Source organism: Panthera pardus, unplaced genomic scaffold (assembly GCF_024362965.1).
Source record: "Panthera pardus isolate Hobbes unplaced genomic scaffold, ASM2436296v1 HiC_scaffold_21, whole genome shotgun sequence".
In the NCBI taxonomy this organism is placed as follows: Eukaryota; Metazoa; Chordata; class Mammalia; order Carnivora; family Felidae; genus Panthera; species Panthera pardus.
In genome coordinates, this window is record NW_026526777.1 from 37,871,543 (window position 1) to 37,894,663 (window position 23,121).

The following is a 23,121-nucleotide window of genomic DNA, read 5'->3' on the forward strand; positions in this document are numbered from 1 at the left end:
GAGATGAAAACTACAATATCTAAATGAGAAGTATGCTGAATGGGATTAAAAACAGTTCAGATAATATAAAATAAAAGATCAGTGCATTAAAGACATAGCAATAGAAACTGTCCAAAGGAAAAAAAGACTAAGAAAAAAAGCCCTTCAGTTACCTGTGAGGCAGTATCAAGTAGTATAGCATACTTGAAATTTGAGTTCCAGGAGAGGAGGGAGAACAGAAAAAAAATTTGAAGAAAATAATGGCTGAAATGTTCCCAAAGTTGATGAAAACTATAAACTTACAGATACAATAAGCTCAAGAAATTCCAAGCAGAATAAACATAAAGAAAACTGCATCAAGGCACAGCATAATCAAACTGCTAAAAGCTAGTGATACAAATTAAAATCGTAAAAGTAAGGGGAAAAGAAGGAATATACAGAGGAGTAAAAGACAAGAATGATAGCATTCTTTTGTCAGAAACTTTGCAAGTTAGCAACAGTGGGGCATCTTTACAATGCTGAAAGTAAAAACTATCAACCTAGAAGTCTATACCTTATGAAAATATCTTTTCAGGAAAAAAAAGCAAAAACAAATACTCTCTCGGACAAAGAAAAGGCAATAATTGGTTGCCCGGAAGACTTGCACTGGAAGTAATGTTAAAGGGGGTTCTTCAGGTGGAAGGTGATAGAAATTTGGATCTACACCAAGGAATAAAGAGCATCAGAAATGTCAAATTGTAGGGCAAATGTAAAAGAACATTATCTTGCTTTTAAATTTCTTTAAAAGATAATTGATTAATATAAAAATCATTACAGTGTATCTTGGGGTTCACAGCCTATGTTGGAGTAAAACATATGACAATAGCACAAAAGATAGGAGGGAAGAAATGAAATTAAACTGTTGTAAATTGCTCTTACTCTGCATGAAGTGACATAAAACTAAAACATTGTTCGAAGGCAGACTGGGATAAGGTGTGTGCTATAAACCATAGAGAGCAAGCACCAAAGAAAATTTTTTAAGAGATACAGTTAATAAGCCAATAGTGGAAATAAAATGGAATCATAAAAAAAAAAAAAAATCAATCCAAAAAAAGACAAAGAGGAAAAAAGAAACAAAGAACAAATGAGACATGTAGAAAACAATAGCTCAGGGGCCCCTGGGTGGCTCAGTCGGTTAAGTGTTGGACTCCGGCTTGGGTCATGATCTTGTGGTTTGTGAGTTCAAGCCCCACGTCGGGCTCTGTGCTGACAACTCAGAGCCTGAAGCCTGCTTCAGATTCTGTGTGTCCCTCTCTCTCATCCCCTCCCCACTAGCACTCTGTCTCTGTCCCTCTCTCTCAAAAATAAATAAACATTTAAAAAAAAAAGGAAACAATAGCTTGAACATTTCAACCAATGCACATGAATAACACGTCTCCCAACCTCCTGATTTGAGGGAAGGAAAGCCACTTGGTTCAGCTAGGGTCACACCTCAGCCTCCCAAGTGGAAAGGGAGTTATGGTGTAAATCATGGTATGAATCATGGCTATACCAGACACCTCCCCAAGACAACCTTCCTGAACACCATCCTAAAGGACACCACTAAGGAAAACACCCTTGGACCTTCATTTGTCATTCAGAAAAGTCTGTCAATCAGCCAGCCCATCAGACAAATAGTAACAATGAACACCGCTTGTATAAAGAGAACAGCAGGTGTGTCAGGATAGACCGAGAGGGTCCCAAGACCACACCTGTGCAGGAATATCTCTCAACCAAGGTTTCTTCATGTGTCCATCTTCTACCTTCACAGGCACTGGAGAGGTAGGGTCTTCTGAGACCGCCATGAAAATGAATAGTGAATGGAGGGGGGGATTCCATGTCATTTGCATGTTATCATCAATTAATTAGATTAACTAGAGTTTACCTTGAAACTACCAACTCTAGGAGAAAGAACTCTTTTACCAGTAAGTTTTATGTGTCGCCAGGAAGCCAGCAATTGTGGGCAAGAAGGTTGCAGCAGGAAGAGGAAATTATACCCTGAAGACCAACACTCCTGTTTCAATTTGCCCTTGGGCTAGTCCTGTTGAGTCTTTATGGTAGAGTGTGGTGGTTCTTAGTCCTTTTCAGCCAGAGACACGTCTTTGACCACTAGAATTTGGAACGGAATATTTGGGGAAAAATTATCATAAGGCTCAATAAGACACCACAGCCAGCAGTGATTTTTGCCTTCAGTCATTGCTAGAGTATAACAAGCCCTCACAGCATCTCCACCAACCACAGACAGAACATTCACTTTTGGCCCTTTGGTCCCTTTACATCACCATGTCACTGTTTGAAAAGATCCTGTTTATTGCCATCTCTTACATAATCCTGAGACGAAGGTCTCATATGTTCCAGTCAGAGCGTAGAGTTTTTTGGTTTTTGGTTTTTCATGAATTTTCTTGGGGAAGGGTGGGAGGGTCGTTTCTGGCTCCATGGTCCAACATCCCTCTTTCTAAAAGAAAGTTCACATCCCTCTGTGTACCCTGTACACGATCTGCTTGACTCAGCATTCATTCTGACGTATGGCGAACCCTCAGCTGTAGCAAAAAATTAACTTTGTGCGTTAACCAACATTCGGCAGTGCCGTATGAGAAGATCTGCAGGAGCAGAGAGAGTAAATAGGAAACAGGGTTCCAGCCCCAGGAAGTTCAACTTGATTCAGTCGAGGTCGCACACCTGCCACATCCAAGGTCCCGAGCCTGAGTGGGTCACACAGAGTGGGCTTCTGTCACCAGCAGGAGCCCTTGCCTTGAGCCATATCACTGGGTTGGGGCAGGGCCAGTTACGAGTAAGGAAACCATCCACGTACGTCAGAGATATGTTTTCTCCTCTTTTTCCTTCGGGAAGATGTTCTTGGGAATTCTTTGCCAGGAAGTCTGTCACTTCCTGCCCCAATGATGAGATTTCCGAAAGGCATAAATAGCTTCTCTTGCCACATGGAATTGGCTGAAGATGCCTCCATGCTACAGAAGGCAGACCTCAGGGAGGGTGCTTTCCAGCAGCAGGGAAGGGGCATCAGGAGCTGCGGGATGAGCTCCAGGGGCTTGGCCGGGGGGTTGGGGGAGAGCCTTGAGGGCTAAAGGGAAAAGGCAGAAGGACCCAGAAAAGGGGCCAGTCTGCTGGAGAAACTGCCAGAAGAAATGTGCTGAGAGTGTGGGGAAGCACATGAAAAGAAAGAGTAAAAGACGAGGAAGAGTAAGAAAATGCATTTGTAAGAAAGGGTCTCAGAGGACACAGCAAAGCTCTAACAGACATGTCAGTCATGGGTCAGTAACGGGTCAGTGAGTGACACAGGGTGAGCCACACAAGGGAGGAGCTCCAGTGTGCAAGAAAGGGAAGAAAACAATAACTAGTAGGGCTGCAAGCTGTGACACTCACCTGTCATGACACCGGTCATGCTAGAGTGAAGGGCTCCCCAGGTGTGGGCTTGATGCCGCATTCAACTTTGTGTTGTGTACACATTGCTTTTTGCGTAGTCTAGTGTGTCTTAAGTTCTGTTGGTAGTTTATCCATGGCGGTGAGTAAGTTATTATACAATACATCCTGTTGTGCTAAAGGTACTGGTCTGCCCCGGCAAGAGGGACCCCTGCCTTGGGTCTATGCTTTAGACTTTTCCTATTCAAAATATGGTCCTGTACCACCAGGACTGGCATCACCCCCGAGTTTTTAGAAATGCAGACTCTCAGGCCTTACCCAGACCTACTAAATAAGATCCCAGGAGATTCACATGCGCATTAGTGTCTGAGAAACGTGCTTCCTCCAGCCGCATGTCTCCTCGCTGGAAGAGGAGTCCTCAGGGCCAAGGAAATATGGCCACTCAGAGCCCACCTCCTCTTTTAGACCATGCTTCAGGTAGCTGGGATGCCGGAATCCTTTGCACAAATAGCCCTGCCTCATCCTGCCTTCAGGGTGTATGTGACTTTCCCCAGGCCCATCCTCCTAGGGTCAACCTCCCTGCCAGTGTGAGATCAAGTTGTCTTGGGGCAGCTGTTTGCAGGGGATGTGGACAGAGGTCGGGCTGCAGGATGGAGTTTGCACATGAGGTACCTGAGAGAAAGCCAGGAACAGGAAGAGGAGCAGGGAGCGGGCGGGAGGCAGGAATCATCATTACCTGTGCTGCCCCACTCCAGTGCAGAACCCCAAGGAGTTCAAGCATTCTGAATTTGAAATGGTCCTTCCAGGTCAACCTGAAGGTATATTTGTCAAGGTAGGAGAATAAAACGTGCTCAATGGTTTATTCTCTTGATTTATAACTTTTATATATTTAGATCTGTGTATATGGGACGCCATGTGTGCTTTTGTCTGGGCCCCACAAATGTTTTTGTTGTACCTAAAATACACAAATCTGGGAAGAGCCAGATGACCATCATCACATCAGTTTGTCCCCAAGCAGGATAGGACTGTCCCCAAATGAGGACAAAACACGGATTCTTGAAGGTGGAGCAAAAACAGACCAAGAATCGGCCTCCAACAGAAATATAAGTAGTATATCTTCTGAGCCCAGAGGAGAAAGAGATTACTTCAGCCAGGGAAGTTTCCAGTGTGAAAGCTGGAACTTCTGGGATGAAGGGTGTTTTTAGAAGTGGCAATTTTGGCAGCAACAAGGTGGAAAGGGGCAGTGGGCAGCTCAGTCTTGCTGGAGGACTGAATGTATCCAAAAAGTCCCAAGGGCCAAGTGTGCAGAAGTGGGAAGGACCAGGCTACGGAGGGTCTTTGTTTAGAAGATCAACATCTCCAAAAGTGCTCTGAAGCCGCCCTTATGCCTTGAGAGGTCACTAGGATGTAACCAATATTTTTCTTATAAAATTCATTTAAATACATGTATTAAAGAGATATATACATGTGATATATACTGTGAATCTACATGTGAAATAAACTAATTTAGACACAAGACCTTATGCTCTCCACAAAAATATCATAGAACTAAAAGTAAAGCACAAAATTGTAAAACTCCTAGAAGACAACATAAGAGAAAACCTGGATGACCTTGGGTGTGGCAATGGCTTTTGAAATACAACACCAAAGGCACAATATATGAAAGAAATGACTGATGAGCTGGACTTCATCACAATTAAAAATTTCTGTTTTGCAAAAGACAATGTCAGGAGAATAAGCCAAGACACAGACTGGGAGGAAATATTTGCAAAAAGACACGTCTGATAAAGGGCCGTTATCCACAATATACAAAGAACTCTTAAAACTCAACATAAAGAAAAGAAACAACCCCGTTTTAAAAGTGGCCAAAAATGTAAACAAACACTTCACCAAAGAAGATATACAGATGGCAAGTAAGCATATGTAAAGATGTTAGGCATTATGTGTTGTTAGAGAATTACAAATTAAACTGCAATGAGATACCACTATGTCCCTGTTAGAATGGCCAAAATGCAGAACACTGATAACACCAAATGCTGGGAAGGATATGGAGAAACAAGAACTCTCATTCACTGCCAGTGGGAATGCAAAAATGGTACAGTCACTTTGGAGATAGTTTGGCGGTTTCTGAAAAAACTGAACATACTCTTACCATGTGATCCAGCCATTGCCCTCCTTGGCATTTATCCAAATGAATTGAAAACTTATGTCCACACAAAAACCTGCACACAGATGCTCATAGCAACTTTATTCATAATTTCCAAAACTTGGAAGCAGCCAAGATGTCCTTTGACAGGTGAAGAGATAGATAAACTGTGGTCCATCAGACAATGGAGTATCGTTCAGCACTGAAAAGAAATGAGCTATCAAACCATGAAAAGATATGAAAAAAATCTTCAATGCATATTACTAAGTGAAAGGAACCGATCTGAAAAGGCTACGTATATACTGTATGATTCCAATTATATGGCATTCTGGAAAAGGCAAGACTATGGAGACAGTAGAAAGATTAGTGGTTGCCAGGGGAACCACTGTTAGGGGGAAAAGGGATACAGAGGCAGAGCAAGAGGATTTTCAGGGCAGTGAAAATATTCTGTACAGTTCTACAGTGGTGGGTACATCATTATACATTCGTCAAAACCCATAGAATGTCCAACACCAAGAGTGAACCCCAATATAAACTTGGGAATTTGGATGATGATGATGTGACAATATAAATTTACTTATTGTAGCAAATGTACCACTCTACTTCAGGATGTTGATAGTGGGGGAGACTGTGTGTGTGTGCGGGGCATGGGGTTTATGGAAACTCTCTGTACTTTCTGCTCAATTTTGCAATGAATCTGAAATTCCTCTAAAAAATAAAGTCAGGAGGAAAAGGAGGCGGAGAAGGAGAAATAGAGAAGGAGGAGAAGGAAGAAGAGGAAGATGAATGATGTGAATAAATCAGTGGGGGAAAAAAGACAAGTCTCCTGTGCTGAAGAATCCCAAATAATTGCATAGGCACCCCCACCCTCAGGAAGGTCGAGCGTAACTCCTTACTCCTTCAGTGTGGGCTATGCAATGACTTCCTTCTAATGAGTACAGCATGGAAAGGGGTAGAAGGAGTCATTTGTGATGAGAAATCTGACAAACATGACCTCAGCCAGGCGATCAAGGTCAACATCAAAAAAGATTAAGTCATGTTGATAATATGTACCTTTTATATAATGTGGTGAAAATGATACTTTACCTCTGTGGTCTTTTTCCTAAAAACCCATAATCCTCCTAATCATGAGAAAAACAGAGGAACATTCTACAGAACGCCTAACTCCTGTGCCTCAAAACTGTCAAGGTCATCAAAAACAAGGAAAGTCTAGGAAACTGTCATAGCCAAGAGGAGCCTAAGGATGTGACAACTAAATGGAATGTGGCATCCTAGAGGAGATCCTGGTATACAAAAAGGACACTTGATAAAAACTAAGGAAATCTGAAGTAAGAATGGACATTGGTTAATAATAATGTATCAATATTGGTTCATTAATTGTAACAAATGTACCATACCAGTGTATGGGGTACACAGGAACTCTCTGTACTATTTTTGCAATTTTTATGTAAATCTAAAGGTATTCTAAAAGAAAGTTTTATTTTTTTTTTAACATATTGAACATACTTGCATGGTTTCTAAAGGCAAGTGGCCTTTAGAAATGTTGTGTCCAAGTGAGCCCCGTGGGCAGGCAAGACACTGTGCACCTGTGCTCAGTGGGAGCTGAGAGCAGGTAACAACACTGATCAATCAACAATCATCTCTCATTAGGCATCTTGTGTATTATTTCAGCATTCATTGTAGTGTTTAGTGTTTATTGTGGCCTAAACATTTACACACTGATTCCCTACAATTCTGTGCTGCGCGGGAGGATGTGGTATAGTGTTTATCTTAGTCTGTTTGAGCCACCATAACAAACACGATAAAACAGTGCCTTAAACATCAGAAATTCATTTCTCGTGGTTCCAGAGGCTGAGTCCAAGATCAAGGTGCTGACAGGGTAGGTTTCGATCTGAGGCCTCTTTTCTTGGTTTGTAGTTTACCTCCGTCTTAGTGTGTGCTTACATGACCTCTTCCCTGTACACACAAAGAGGAGAGAGACAGACAGAGAAAGGCAGACAGAGACAGAAGAGTTCTCATGCATCTTCTATTAATAAGGGTGCTAATCCCATCATGGGGAAGGGCACTAATGCCATCATGAGGACCCCACCCTTATGACTTCATCTAAACCTTTGCCTCCCAAAGACCCCATCTCCAAATACCATCATTGGAGTTAGAGCTTCAACATAGACATTTTGGGAATGGGGGTAGACACAGCCTTTTAGTCCTCAACGGTGGGTGAGGCCCATGTCGGCTTTATAGAGTCCAACTAACTACCTTGACTCAAATCCTGACATTACCCCTTACTAGCTCTGTGACCTTGAACAATTCACTCCATGCCTGGCTGTGCCTCTGTTTCCTCATCTGTAAAATGGGAGATATTAACAATACCTACCTTGTAGGTTGCTTTGAGGGTAAATGTCAGTATAAAATGTTTAGAACGGTGTTGGCATGTTAAGTATCAGCAAATGCTAGCTACTATCATTATTATGATGTAATTGATGAGCTCCTACTGGTATTTTTCTCAATATCTTATATATAAAAAATGTTCTGAAGTCAGATATGTTTGAGGGAGACTGCAACAATGGGGAAGCTTTTGAAAAAATATTTTGGGCGGGAAGGTCTGTCTCCAGTGTTCAACTTTCCCTGCAGATGCGCCCATCAAAGACACCCGGCCCAAGTGGCCATTTCCTTCCTTTGTTCCTTACCTCACTTGGACGGCTGGAATTTAATGTTCTTGGCACGTTCTGACTTTTAACTTAGAGGGAAAAGAATGAAGTCACGTGTTCAACTGTGTAATATTACTAATGTTCTCAGCTCCACCTCAGATTCTTTTTCAAAGGCAGAAAATTATAAATAAAAACAGACATCTAATGAATCTAGCACTTAGTTATGCATTCAATCCCATTTGAATTCCAAGTTCAAGTTCAATTTTGATTTCTTAACAAATGCCTAACTCTATATCATAGTTAATGTTACTGGTTATTTTCCTCCTCACCTAACTTGTGGTATAGCAGAGTTATTGACTGCCCTCATCCTTCCATTAGGCTAAAATAGCTTAACCCATCTTCCACCCTAAGTTTGTACTCTCCCATTTTCCATTTTCAACCTGCTACTCTTATTTTAATGCTTGGTATTGTATACAGACTGAACTTTAAAGTTTATTTATTTTATTTTAGAGAGAGAGAGAGAGAAGGAGAGAGAGAGTGTGCATGGGTGTTTGTGGGGTGGGGAGCAAGGGGCAGAGAGAGAGAGAGAGAGAGAGAGAGAGAGAGAGAATCCCAGGCAGTCTCCACACTTAACATGGAAGCCAATGCAGGGCTCGATTCCACGACCCTGGAATCATGACCTGAGCTGAAATCAAGAGTCCAGACACTCAACTGACTGAGCCATCCAGGTGGCCCCAGACTGTGCTTTTTTTTTTTTTTTTTAAGTTCATTTATTTTGAGAAACAGAGTGGGGGAAAGGCAGAGAAGAGAGAATCCCAAGCAGGCTCTGCACTGTCAGTGCAAAGCCTAATGCGGGGCTCAAACTCACAAACCATGAGATCATGACCTGAGCCAAAGTCGGATGCTTCACTGACAGAGCCAACAAGGTGCCCCATCAGACTGCACTTTTTAAAAAAAGTTTTTAATTGTGGTAAAAATGCACATAACATAAAACTTATCATCTTAAGCATGTAAATGCATGGTTCAGCCTGGATTGCATGTTTTTGCTTTTTAAGTCCTCAGATGCCTGGTAACACCTCCAGAAGGAAGCTGTGGAGAGTTTTTCTTTGCTTCCTTTTTTTTAAATGGTCCACCTCTATTCAACAGGAAAAGGTTTGGTTTTCTAAGAAAATCTTAGTAATCTGGATAATGGTAATTGCTCTCATAAACCTCTCTAAACAGCTGATAGTACTTTCTGTTTCCCTGATACCTTATCTCTTGAATAAAAAGATAAACATCACTTTTTTGGCCTTCTGGTAAGGGAAAAAACAGGACAGATGAATGTGGTTCCTGTCTGGCCACAAAAAAGGGAACCAGGTATGGAGTCAGTGAAGTGCAGTGTCCCAGGGCATGCTGGGAAGCAGAAGCAGGGAGGCCCTGGACCATGGCTGATAAAGAGCCTGTTGCCCTGGTCTCCTCTCGAGAGTTCTATGCTCGGCTCAGCTAGACATTGTTACTCACACTTCACCCTGCCTGTGAAGGGTCTACAGTCAAGTCAGGAAGGTGAGGTGCATGTATATAAATGTAGTAAAAAGGCAGCTCAAGGCCATCTTTAAGCGGCAAATGAATGGTACAGATAGTAAATGCAGAAACTCTGTGGATTGGAGGGTTAGAGGAAGCTTCTTAGGAGAAGTGGGATTCCTGAGTTACCTTGAAAGATGTGGTAGGTTGTTGGAGAAACAGGTGAATTAAGGTCCTGTTGCTAGAGGAAAGTATATAAACAAAGGAGAAAAGAACATGGAGTATTGAGAAGACCTTTATCTCCCCAAACCATTTACTATTGATTTCCATCTTTTCCTCAACTTAAGTTGGTTGGATTGGCTTTTGCCATTTGCAAAGTCTGTTTTTTCTTTCCACCTCTCCTTGAATCCCTAAGACCACCTCCAGCGTTTACCTTTTTATATTTCTGTGGACGAAAAACAGATTTGTCTTTTCCCCTTTTTGAATGTTGGCTTCCTGAGGGTAGAGGAATACAAGGAGATACTCTCTGCCTGAACCCAGCCATGTACCCACCATGTGCCCAAGATTAGACTTCTCTCCTGGCAAGAGATGCCTGTGAGTAGTATTGAGGAGTGATCGTACTTTCAGATACTCCTGTGGTGCCTATGACTAGCTAACCTTGGGGAAGGTCTCCTCCATCACTGACTTCGAGCTTCTCCAAACAGAGATCACGTGTAGAGTTTTCATGACTGTGTTTATTCAACAGCAACACTGACCAGTCTGGTCTCAGAGTCAGGACTGGCTCAAGTCTGGACCCTGAAGGCATTGATCAACTTTGTGGTCTCTCCTTGACCCTTTTGGGTCTCAGTCTGGTTAGTCAACGTATCCTGGTCACGTGGGTCAGCCAAAAAGAAAGGGCTTCCGGGCAGAATGCCATTAGGAAGGTTGTCCCTCAGGAAACAACACACCCTTTTATTTATGGTCTTTTCCTAATCCCCCATCAAATCAGATTTTGCTTTCTCACACTACTGAGGTGAAAGAGACAAAGACTCGTGTTTAATATGCAAAAGCAGTAGCTCACATCCAAATTGCTATTATTCCTGTAAAAAGGCTTCTTTCAGTGCTTTAAAATCCTTTAGCTATTTACTTGCGTTGCATGGGTTACATTTACCTATTTTGTTGTTGTTGTTGCAAGTTTTGTATAGCATAATCACAAGGGAAGGGAAACAGTTCTAGGCTATTTCTTTTGCTAGCCAGCCATCCCATTGAATTTTTATTTTAAAAAGAAGGAGAAAGGGAAGAAGAAGAAGAAGAAGAAAATTCTACCTTGATTTCATGTAAAGGAATTGCATAATATTTGAATTAAAAATAATTATATTTCATCATACTTTTTATCGTATTTGCCAAGACAGATGATGAAGTCATTGACGCATGCAAGTATAAAACCACAATATGCCTTCAATTTCTTTTGATTTCCTCCTCTACAGAATGAAAGGTTTGCCCTGAATAGATTATTTTTAAGTTTCCTTCTAGTTAATATTTATGATTCTACAAGAAGATATAATGTTGTTTTTGTTAGACATTCAAGATGGTAACATCATTAAAAAAACAAAAACAAAAACAAAAACAAAAACTAGGAGAGACCAAAATTTGGCCTGGAGTAGATTGGTGACCACAACTTGAGACCGCCCAGTTCTTTTTTTTTTTTTTTTTTTTTTTAACGTTTGTTTATTTTTGAGACAGAGAGAGACAGAGCATGAACGGGGGAGGGTCAGAGAGAGGGAGACACAGAATCTGAAACAGGCTCCAGGCTCTGAGCTGTCAGCACAGAGCCCGACGCGGGGCTCGAACTCACGGACCGTGAGATCATGACCTGAGCCGAAGTCGGCCACTTAACCGACTGAGCCACCCAGGCGCCCCGAGACCGCCCAGTTCTAAGAATGGTTGGCATTAGCATGGACCGAAGGAAGAGTCAGCAGCCCTTCCACGGAGTCCTTCCACCTGAAGTTTAGCATTTGTGGCCAAGGGTTGCAAACTCAAATGCCTCCTGGGTTTTGAGGCAGGTAATGAAAGTGTGTGAAGTGGTGGAGTGTGAGTCCAAGGTGAACGGTCAGAGCCCCGGCCCCTACCTAAGAGTATGTAAATAAATAAATAAATCCTATAAGGCTTTGTTGGTCAAAGCACACAAACGAATCTGTGGCTCTATCTGGCCCATAAGCCACTAGCCTCCCACTCTTAAATTCTAATTTAGCCAATCTCTTTATTTATTTTTTAATTTTTTAATTTATTTTTGAGAGAGACAGAGATAGAATGCGAGTGGGCTAGGGGCAGAGAGAGAGAGACACAGAAGCGGAAGCAGCCTCCAGGCTCTGAGCTATCAGCAAAGAGCCCGACATGGGGCTGGAACTCACGAACTGCGAGATCATGACCTGAGCCGAAGTTGGACGCTCAACCAACTGAGCCACCCAGGCACCCCTCTTTATTTTTTAAGTAAAACGTGACGCCAAGAGAGGGGCAGTAATTTGCTGGAAGTCACACGCTGTTTAATGCTACAACAAGGATGGGAAGCCAGGTTTGATTCCCAAGTCAGTGTTCTTCCGCCTGATTCTCCCCTAGCTTGGATCTGCTCCAGCCAAGCAAGTCTACTGATTGTCCAAACACAGAATGGATTGTGGTCTTGCTGCCCTTATCTGAAAATTTGTTATAATAATACCTACTTCATAAAGGTAAAAGGAGATCTACGTTAAAGTCACTTTTTAAAAATGCAGGCATGCTATTAGCCATTATTAAATCACGAGCAGCACCATTCAGGAGCCACATAGATCATTTTAAATTGTCTAGTAGCCACGTTAACATAAGTAAAGCAGATACATAAAAATTTGTAATACATATAAAAATTATTGAGAAATTTACCTTCTTGTTTCATACAAATCTTCAAAATCTGGTACGTATTTTATGCTTACAGCACATCTTGGTTTGGACAATCACATTTTAAGTGCCCAATAGCTACTGTGGCTACCATATTGGACAGTGAAGTTCTGGAAGGTTCCTTTTTGTTCCATTCTCCCTCTGCTCACAGCCAACCAAAGAAGAGCAAAAGTCCCCAGAGGTTTGCTTCTTTCAAGCCTCCTATTGCTGGTTAATTAAATCTCTAAGCAACGCTGAGTCACTTGCAACTGCAGAAGACAATTTAAGAATCTGTCTCAAAGCCAAGAACATAGCTCCCCCTGTACAAGGAGGGGAGGGCAAGTCCTTTGGGCTAGATGCCTTGAAGGAGGAAGTCTGCATTGAATCAGGTGCTCCTGTGGGAGAGGGGAAGATAAGTCTTTACAAGGAGAGAGGAAAGCAGAGAAGAAAAAGGGTCTTATTAGGGTCACTGTTTCCTTCCAGGCTGCTGTAAAGGAGAGTCTATAGTGTTTCACTCAGTCCTCACCACTGGTCCGTGAGGTGAATACTATGTTATTCCCATTTTATAGAGGAGGAAACTGAATCATAGAAAAGGTCATGTAGCTTGCCTGAGGTCGGGTAGCTAGTAATCAGTAGAGCTTGTGCTCAGTCCCTAGTTCTTAACCATTAAGCTGTACTTAGGGTGTTGTCACACCATCTCCAAATCCACATGGGTCACACGAATATTTACATGTTCAAAAAATGTGCGTGGGTGTTTGGTGTTTACATATAATTTATTACTGTCTGCACGACTGAATGGTCTATTTTCAGGCGAATGCCAATCTAAAACAGGGCACTACTTCCTAATAAAAGTGGTAGTTTCTTAATTTTTCTCTTTGCTAATCCTTTTCCCTCACCCACTGTTTCTGGCGGACTCCTGGGAGCAGAACTGTATGAGGGGGCGAAACAGAGCTAAGAAGAAGGAGGTGAATGCCAGAAATCAGCAGGGCTGGCTATCAGCCAAGGAGCTGGCTTATCTGTAGCATCTGGTTTGAGGTGGGAGAGGAGGGAAATATCAAAATTCTTGTTTGTCTATTAATTTTTCCTCCTGTGATACCTACTGTTAGAATGGACACTGATACTTGAAATCATGCAGTGTCTACGATCCACAGGTGGCTTCAGCTGAGATTATACTTGGTTATTTCTCAATACAGATGGTCCTTGACTTAAGATGGTTCAACTTAGGGGGCGTCTGGGAGGCTCAGGTGGTTGTGTGTTTGACTCTTGGTTTCGGCTCAGGTCATGATCTCACAGATCATGAGCTTGAGCCCTGCATCGGGCTCTGTGTTGACAGAGTAGAGCCTGCTTGGGAGTCTCTCTCTCTCTCTCTCTCTCTCTGCCCCTCCTCACTCATGCTCTCTTGCGTGCATGCTCTTTCTCTCAAATAAACTGTAAAAAGAAAAAAAAGATGGTTCACCTTAGGATTTTTCTACTCTATGATAATGAGAAAGTGATAAGCATTCAGTAGAAATCATACTTTGAATTTTGATCTTTTCCCCAGTCTAGCGATATTCAGTATGATACTCTCTTGTGATGCTAACATCAGCCACAATCACGGAAGTAAGCAACCGATACACTTACAACCATTTTGTACCCACACAACCATGCTGTTCTTCACTTTCAGTACACTATTCAATCAGTTACATGAAACATTAAACACTATATTATAAAATAGGCTTTGTGTTAGATGATGTTGCCCAATTGTAGGCTAATGGAAGCGTTCTGGGCATGTTTAAGGTAGGCTAGGCTAAGTGATGATGTCCAGTAGGTTAGGTGCATTAAATGCATTTTCAACTTACGATGTTCTCAACTTACAATGGGTTTATTGAGGTGTAACCCCATCCTAAGTCAAGGAAGATTTTTATTCTCCAAGATGGTGGCCAGAACTAGTACAAAGAAAGAAGCCATTCACAGACTCAGCCTGGGGGTGTCCTGAAGCAAAATGAGAATGAGTTGGGTGTTATTTACAGCTTCAGACTCCACAGGATGAAAGACTACATGGCAAGTTAGCAACAGAAACACCCAGGACACCCCCAGATTGGGTGCGGTCCGTGAATGGCTCATTTCTTTGGGCGCCTTCATAGTGTTCTCTTCACCTCTCGGTTATGTACTTATTGAAACCCCTGGCATATGGCTGGTTTCCAATACCTTTGAACCAGAACACTTAGAGCCCACTAGTGGAATCATTTTATAAAAAATAATAGCTGTCACTCATATATTTCTTTAGACCATTTTCATAAATCTTATTTGTGTAATTGTCACAAATTCTCTGATTATGAAGCAGGAAAGGAAAATCTTACATTTTCCTGGAAAAAAGTAAATAAACAAACTGAAGTTCAAAGGGCTTAAGTAAATGGCCCAAGGTTCGTGCAGTTATTAAGTGGAAGGTCTGTCTCTTGAATTCAGGTTTCAGGTTCCAAATCTCAAGTGTTATGTATTGCCTGGGGGAGAAGCTGGAAAGCTGGAAACCACCTCTTGTTTGCCACCTGCCCGGTCAAGCCAGAGATGGACAGAGCTGCCTTTTAGAGATACCTTAACAGAGCTACCCCTCTCTAAGTGAATCTCACTTCCAGCCCAGTAACAAGCCACTCCACTGGTTCAGCACCCATGACTGAGGACCATCTTGGTGCCAGGTGCTGTGCTAAGTGCTGGGGATGTAAAGAGTAATAAGGCAGGTGAGGAGCCCACATGGCAGTAGGGGTTCCTGGATTCTCTGCTGCACATCTGACACGGAGATGGGGGAAGTGGGTGTGATCTTGGAAACAGGGAAAGAGGCATCAATGATCAGAATAAAGGCAAAATGTCAACAAGAGCCCCAAAGCAAGAAAAGTCATAATGTGAATAACAAAGAGACAACAGCAAGGAAACTGAAACTGACTTCTTTCTGAGCTGCCCCTCTCCCCACTCCTGTTCCCAATATCCCCTGTTAGAATGTCTTGTGGGTAGAAAGCTCTTGGTAAAGATTGGCCATATCTTGTGCTGGTTGGCCCCAAGAGCAACGGGGGAGATTTCCCCTTTGAGGGCTTCCTCCTCACCTGGACAGGTAGGGGATTCCTGCCGGGGTGTTGAGGTGGGATCTGCTTCTGAAAATGGACAGGAGTTGTTTGTTTGTTTGTTTGTTTTTTAATTTTTATTTTGAGAGAGAGGGCAGGAGGAGCGGAAAGAGAGGGAGAGACACAGAATCCCAAGTAGACTCTGCACTGCCAGTGCAAAGCCCAATGTGGGGCTCGAACTCATGAACTGTGAGATCATTATATGAGCTGAAATCAAGAGTCGGACGCTTAACTGACTGAGCCACCCAGGTGCCCCCTGGAGTTTATTTTTTAGCAGGGAAGAAGCCAATGAAACTCTCCCCACTGCCTGTTGCTGCCCCACCCAGCTTCCCTGCTACCACCACCTCTGAGTGGATACCAATCCTCAGTGACCCACCCTCCAGGACCCCTGACCAACAACCTGGCAGCTGTTCTTCCTGCGGAAAATTCAGTTTCCTTCAACTCTTGAAGGTCAGCCGCATGACTGAACAGTTGCTGCCAGGGATGCTCACAAAAGTTTGGTTTTCCATCTTCACAGAGGGCATTGGTGTTGAAAGAAGCCAGGCCTCCCTCCTGACAAGACAAGTGATGCTGACATTGCCTGACCACCAGGCACTGCTGGGCATAAATTAATCCTCACCAGAAGCTTAAAGAAAGCTATAATGATCTCTACTACAGAGATGGGGAAACTGAGGCTCAGAGAGAAGTGTTTTCCACAAAGTCACACAGCCAGCAAGTGACTGGGCCTGAGTTTCCTCACTGACCTGTCTGGCTTCAAAGCCCATACCTTTCCCACCATATTGCTTGCCCCTTGGTATTCTGGGCACCATACGGATAACAACTTAATATTCTGGTGCACCAGTGCCAGAGGACAATTGTGGCTGGTTTGTTACCCCTCCTGTCTTGGGAAAACAAATCTGCTCAGCCTGTAGTGTTTTCCTAGTGGGAATAACTCACTAACCACAGGGCTGAGGTTGATAGGATATTTTGAAACAAAATTTTCAACATTTCCTTTCTCTCCTACCCCAAGTTAGATGTCGAAGATGTTCCAGCTCCTCTGCTCGTTGTCAGACCCAATGGTTCCTGGCGTTCACCTCCTCCTCCTTTGCTCTGTCTCCCCACCAACCAGTTTCACTTCCAAGAGTTCATCAGAAACAGTGAGCGGGTGAAAAGGAATAGCAAAGAGAGAAATTAAGAAAATACCACTTTATTGGGGAGCACTGGTACTGTTTTAGATGGAAGTTTGCCCAAAAATAGACCATTCAGTCATGCAGATAATAATAGTGTTACTTAGGACTTGGTTTTGCCAATGGGCCAGGCACGATTTCAAGTGATTTGCAAATATGAACTCGTTTAATCTTTACAAGAGCCCCACCAGATAGGTTTATGACTAGCCTCATTTTCCGTAAGGGGACACCAAAGCACAGGAAGTTTGAGCACAAGAAGGTGAGCCGTGAGCTGAACCCAGGGAGTCCTGCTCCGAAGCGAACTGGGCAAGCCACTAACCCTGGGGACAGCCTCTGGGACCAGGATGGACTCTGCCCAGAAAGAGGGGCAGCATGCCGAGTGACCTTTCACTGGTCACCGCCTCTTCTCCAACTTGCTCTCCAGGATTACCAGGTCATTAGTGGTTTTTCCAAGGGTTCAGGAAGAAGGAGACTTTCAATTTTTTATTCTATTTTGTTATAAGGACAACTTTAAAAAAAAGGTGAAAATCATGACGAGATATAAAACAAACACATGTTCGAGGTTGTTTAAGGAGTGCCTGGGTGGCTCAGTCAGTTAAGCGTCTGACTTCAGGCCGGGTCATGATCTCACAGTTTGTGAGTTCGAGCTCTGCGTCTCAGGCTCCGCACTGACAGCTCAGAGCCTGGAGCCTGCTTCAAGTTCTGTGTCTCCCTCTCTCTCTCTGCCCCTGCCCCACACACTCTCTCTCTCACTCACTCACTCTCTCTCAAAAATAAACATTAAAAAAAATTTTTTTAAGATTGTTTAAACTTATTATTAATGAGAGGACTAGGCAGATGTTACAGTTGGTTCAAAGGAATCCAAAGGACAGCAGATTTATAGATCAGGAATATTGAAAAGAATTTGTAAATGGATGCAAAACTGGCTTTTCTAGGGTGGAGAGAGGGGGACGTCGTCCCTCCACTAGACGGAATTCACTTCTGTGTCTATGGACAAACATTATTTTGCTTTGCTATCAGTACTCTTTACAGAATTGTAAAATAAATCAAAGGCAATGAAAGGCTAGAATCAGATCATCCTAAAGGGTAGGCTCTAAGCAGAGCATAGCTTTCTATTGGAGACATTTAATAATTTTTTTCCTTATTCCTAATTTCCTTACATTCTGCATTGCTACGATCTTTACAACATGTATATGTCACTGTATTATTTGAGTAATTATGTTAACTCTGCTTTTTAAAAATTTTTTTTAAATTTATTTTTGATAGAGAGAGACAGAGCACAAGTCAGGGAGGGGCAGAGAGAGAGGAGACAGAATCTGAAGCAGGCTCCAGGCTCTGAGCTGCCAGTACAAAGCCTGATGCAGGGCTCAAACTCACAGACTGCGAGATCATGACCTGAGCCGAAGTCGGACGCTTAACCGACTGAGCCACCCAGGCACCCCGCTTTTTAAAAAAAGAATACAAGCCTAACACCCTCTTCATTCTCTTACCTTTTTTCTACCCCCAATACTTCTTTCTTTTCCTCATTCCACTGATACTAAATGTATTTAATTTATGTTCTGTTTCGATAATTCCAGTATCTGAAGTCTTTGTGACCCGATTCTTCTGTTTGTTGTTTCTGTTGACTCTCACTCATGGCACTTTGTTTCCTTGTGTGTTTCATAATTTGTTTTTGAAAACCGTGGACTTATATTTATTGGATCTTTATCTGATGGAATTTTTCAAGGCCTGGCCAAGGGTGGTATCTTCCTCTAGAGAGGATCTATATTTGCGTTTTCTAAGCACTCAGAATCACGGCCTACCCAGGATCAATTTAAATGTAATTCTCAATTGGAGGTCTTCAGAATAGGCAAGTAGAGTGAATTTGGACCCAAAACCTGAGTTGAGGGCTGGTTTGTGATGCCTCACAGCTCAAGGAAACATTTTTTCTCTCAAACTGAGAGCAAAAGCCAAGACAAGTGATTCTTTGGTCTGTCCCTTTGGAGGGTACCCCACTCGCACTGCGACTCTGCCCTTCAGAAGCCCAGCTTTGAGCTGCAGTCTCTGATCTGATCCTTCAGCTTGTGTGGGCTCTGTGGTTTCCAGAAACTGAGAGATTTCCCTCAGAGTGCTTTTGCCTTTCGTACTCGCTTACGTCACTAAACTTGCTATTGCTTTGATTTTTTTGCCTTTTAGTTTTTCCTTTTCTGTGTGTGCACACACCCACGCAAGCACACACAGGAATGTCAGCTCGGCAGTACGTTTTAATAGTTTAAAAAATGTTTTTAGTATTTTTAGATATTTCAGGTATTTGGTAGTGATGGGATTTTTAAGAATAGCTGGCCTACCATATTGCAGGAAGTAGAAGTTACCCGTTATTTCTAAAGTAGTGGCATAGGGTAATGAACCTGGGATCTGGGCTAATTTATTCAAAATGGCTCCCATGTGCCAGACACTGCACTAGAGACCAGTGAACAAAGTTCTGACCTTGCCTTCAGGGTCCTGCCTGGTCCCATCTTCTTCATGAAGTCACAACTAGATTGAATTTGGGCTAAGCTGATTATCAACTGTATTAACTTAAATGCATTTCTTAACCTATAAAAAAGGAGATAGGGGTGCCTGGTTGGCTTGGTCTGTTGAGCATCCGACTTCGGCTCAGGTCATGATCTCGAGGTCCGTGAGTTCGGGCCCCGCGTCGGCCTCTGTGCTGACAGCTCAGAGCCTGGAGCCTGCTTCGGCTTCTGTGTCTCCTGCTCTCTCTGCCCCTCCCCCGCTTACACTCTGTCTCTCTCCAAAATAAATAAACATTAAAAAATATTAAAAAAAAAAAAAAGTAGGTAGCTACCTCATGGGCAGTGCTGAAGACTAGGTGAACTTAACCTATAAACATCAATTAGGATGATTTCTGACGAAAATATATCACATGACTTTTCCTAAACCAGCCATTGTCAAGGGAAATAGAAATATCATAATTGGCTTAGACCAATTAATACCTACCTTTGGAATTGGAGACAGGTCACTTTCCTCTGACCCTCAAAAGGAAAGAATTGACGAACACAACTGAGGATCTGTTAGCAAGGATGAAAGAGAAATGGAAGTTGAGAGTTGAAGAGGTTCTGTTAGCAAGGATGAAAGAGAAATGAAGTTCCCACTACAGTCCGCGAATGCCCAGGACAATGGCAACCAGCCAGCAGTTATACGTCCAAAAAATGTTAGTTACTAGTTCTCTCAACTACAACCAAAACTAATCTATACAAACTGGCTTGAGGTCAGCCCCTTAATACAACTATTCACCTGGAAATCAAGCCATCTGACAGGCGCCAATGAAAATTTTTTCGAAAGCTCGAGCCTGACCGCCTCCCATGGTGGATGCCAGCTCTTCACACCTTGCTCCGCGCTGCACAGCACATCGCCAGGCAGGTGTTCTTGTGCTGATTCGTTGCCGCTCCTGCTGCCCTCTGTGTCGGTGGACCCCCTGAACTTCTGGACAGCCTTCATGCCACAACTGGCAAAGAAAGTCTCCTCTGGGACGGAGGCCCCGCCGCACACACCCCTGTGCCTGGGAGAAGTGACTTCCAGCTGCGTCCCTTTCACTCCAAATAAATATGTAAGAAAGTAAAACACAAGAGAGACAGACAAAAAGCAGGCTTGGAAAGACAGAATAAGGAAAACGTACTTTCACAAAAGCAAGAGAGAAGAAAAGGAGGCAGAGGGAAAAACATCTCTCTGTGTCCACTTGAGCTCTGGGAAAACCAGATTTTTTAAACTATTCTTTTAGATTTAAGGGTTTATTACTACTCCTTCCCTTCCTAATAGCCCTCTTTTCAGCAGTTTCTTTATTCATCTGGAAGCAGGGAGGATGGACAAAGGATCTTTCCTCCTCAAGAAACACCCCCTCCTTCCTTGTCTCCACACCCCTGTCCTAGGAATCCATGATTCCAGGAAACGTTTTCAGCTAAGACAATTCCGGTTACTGGAAAATCTTAAGGCTTTCCTCTATGGGTTTATAATGGCCTGGTCTCTGACTCACAAATAAAAGAGATTTACTGAGATAGTAACACCTTTTATGTAGTCTCAAGTCACTTCATCTCTCCCAGATTCAGACTCCTCAGTCACACAGTGATGAAAGGTAGAATGGGTTAGTGTTTTCCAAACTGTGTACGTGTGCATGTATGTAAGTGTGAATGCATGCGTGCATGTGTGTGTGGGTACATATTGACATAACAGAACATCTTTTTGGATGATGACATCTTGTGTGAAACGCCATCATAAAAAACAGATAAAAACATATGTGCTTTGGTTGAAGGGAGGGTGGAAGGGATAAGGGTGGAAGAGGAGAAGAAGGGGGTCCTTAGAGGTCCCACCCTTGGACCCGGCATCCCCTTGAAGTACTGCCCCAGGTGAGACCTTCCTGGGGCTATTAGACAACCTCTGGCCTAGCTGTTTTTTCTCTATGGTCCCTTCTGATCTAAAATCCTCCCTCCCTCCCTTTCTTCCCTCCCTCCCTCCTTCCTTCCTTCCTTCCCTCCTTCCTTCCTTCCTTCCCTCCTTCCTTCCTTCCTTCCCTCCCGCCTGCCTTTCTTCCTTCCTTCCCTCCCTCCTTCCTTCCTTCCTTCCTTCCTTCCCTCCTTCCTTCCTTCCCTCCCTCCTTCCTTCCTTCCTTCCCTCCCTCCTTCCTTCCTTCCTTCCCTCCCTCCTTCCTTCCTTCCTTCCTTCCTTCCTTCCTTCCCTCCCTCCTTCCTTCCTTCCTTCCTTCCCTCCCTCCTTCCTTCCTTCCCTCCCTCCCCCTTCCTTCCTTCCTTCCTTCCTTCCTTCCTTCCTTCCTTCCTCCCTTTCCTTCTTCCTCCCTTTCTTTTTCTTTCTCTTTCTTTCTTTCTTTCTTTCTTTCTTTTCTTTCATTCTTTCTTAAAAAGTCTGATTATTCCCTTATAGATCACACAATAGTACAGCACACCTTTCATAGGTATAAAGCAGGTTAAAATGTACTATTCCTTTCCTAACCTCATTTCTCTCTCTCTGGTAACTTTGAACAAAAATTGATAGAGGGATATATATATGATTATATATATATATATATATATATAATCATATATATATATGATTATATATATAATCATATATATAAGTATTTATTTATAATATAAAAATACATATATATACCATAAATATATATGAAATATATATATATAAATGATATGGAATATATATACGGAATAATATAACTAACACTTACCATCCATAATCAGAAAAATTGTAATTTGACATAAAGACTTTTTTAAAGCAAAGAAATAAAACCTGGCAGACAAAGTTGAAGTTTTCTTTGTCTTCCCAATCCTGTTTTCTTCGTTCTCTCCTCAGGTAAACACTATCATGACTAAATAATGGCCCTCCAAAGGTATCCATGTGCCAAACTGTGGGTATGTTACCTTACATGGCAAATGGGAATTTGCAGATATAATTACATTAAGGATTTTGAGATGGAGAGATTGTTCTGGATTACCCACCTGAGCCCAATGTAATCACCCGTGTCTTTATTAGAGCCCAGTGTAATCACCAGAGGATCAGAGAGAAGACGTGATAATGGAAACAGAGGTTGGTGGGATGTGGCCAAGAGCCAAGGAATATGGGCAGCCTCTAGAAGCTGGAACAGGCAAGGATTCTCTCCCAGAGCCTCCAGAAGGAACACAGCCTTGCTGACCCATTGTAGACTTCTGACCTTGGGAACTGTAAGATGATAGAGTGGTGTTTTTGAAAGTTATTAAGTTTATGCCAATTAGAGCAACAATAGAAAACTGTTACAGTGAGTTAGACAGGTTTCCATCTGGTCCATGTTTTTGTACTTGGATTAGATAGATGATTGATTGATTGATTGATTGATAGATAATAGAGAAAGCAATTTTGTTTTAGTTTTTTTCTATACTCAATGTTTTTGAGAATCTATGCATTTGATACGTAAACATTTAGTTCATCCAGTTCAACTGCTATTTAGTATTTTGTAATGAATATATCACAGTTTATTTATGTAGTTCTCTAAAATGGGAATTAGGATATTTTTTTTATTTTTCACAGCAATAAACTTCCTTGTGCATATTTGCTTACACACATACCTCCTTGTACACATATGCCAAAGGTCTGCTAGAATATGTGTCTAGAATTTGTGATTGTGTCTTTAACCCGGCCTCAGATTTTAAAGTTATTAGCATATGTGCCCAGACTATTGACAGGGGCTCTCTGGGGAAGGGAATAGGATTTGAGGAAAGAATGAGGAGGAAAACCTTCACATTCACCTTAATGTTTTGATGTTTGAATTTTTTACAGGCATATATTAC

The 23,121-nt window shown here is 42.5% G+C and overlaps 1 long non-coding RNA gene across 1 annotated transcript in view; it reads left to right on the forward strand.

Annotated features, from left to right (window-relative positions):
* The window catches only part of LOC109254753 (uncharacterized), a 56,166-nt gene that overhangs the window by 5,529 nt on the left and 27,516 nt on the right, over positions 1–23,121 (forward strand). The window lies entirely within an intron of this gene.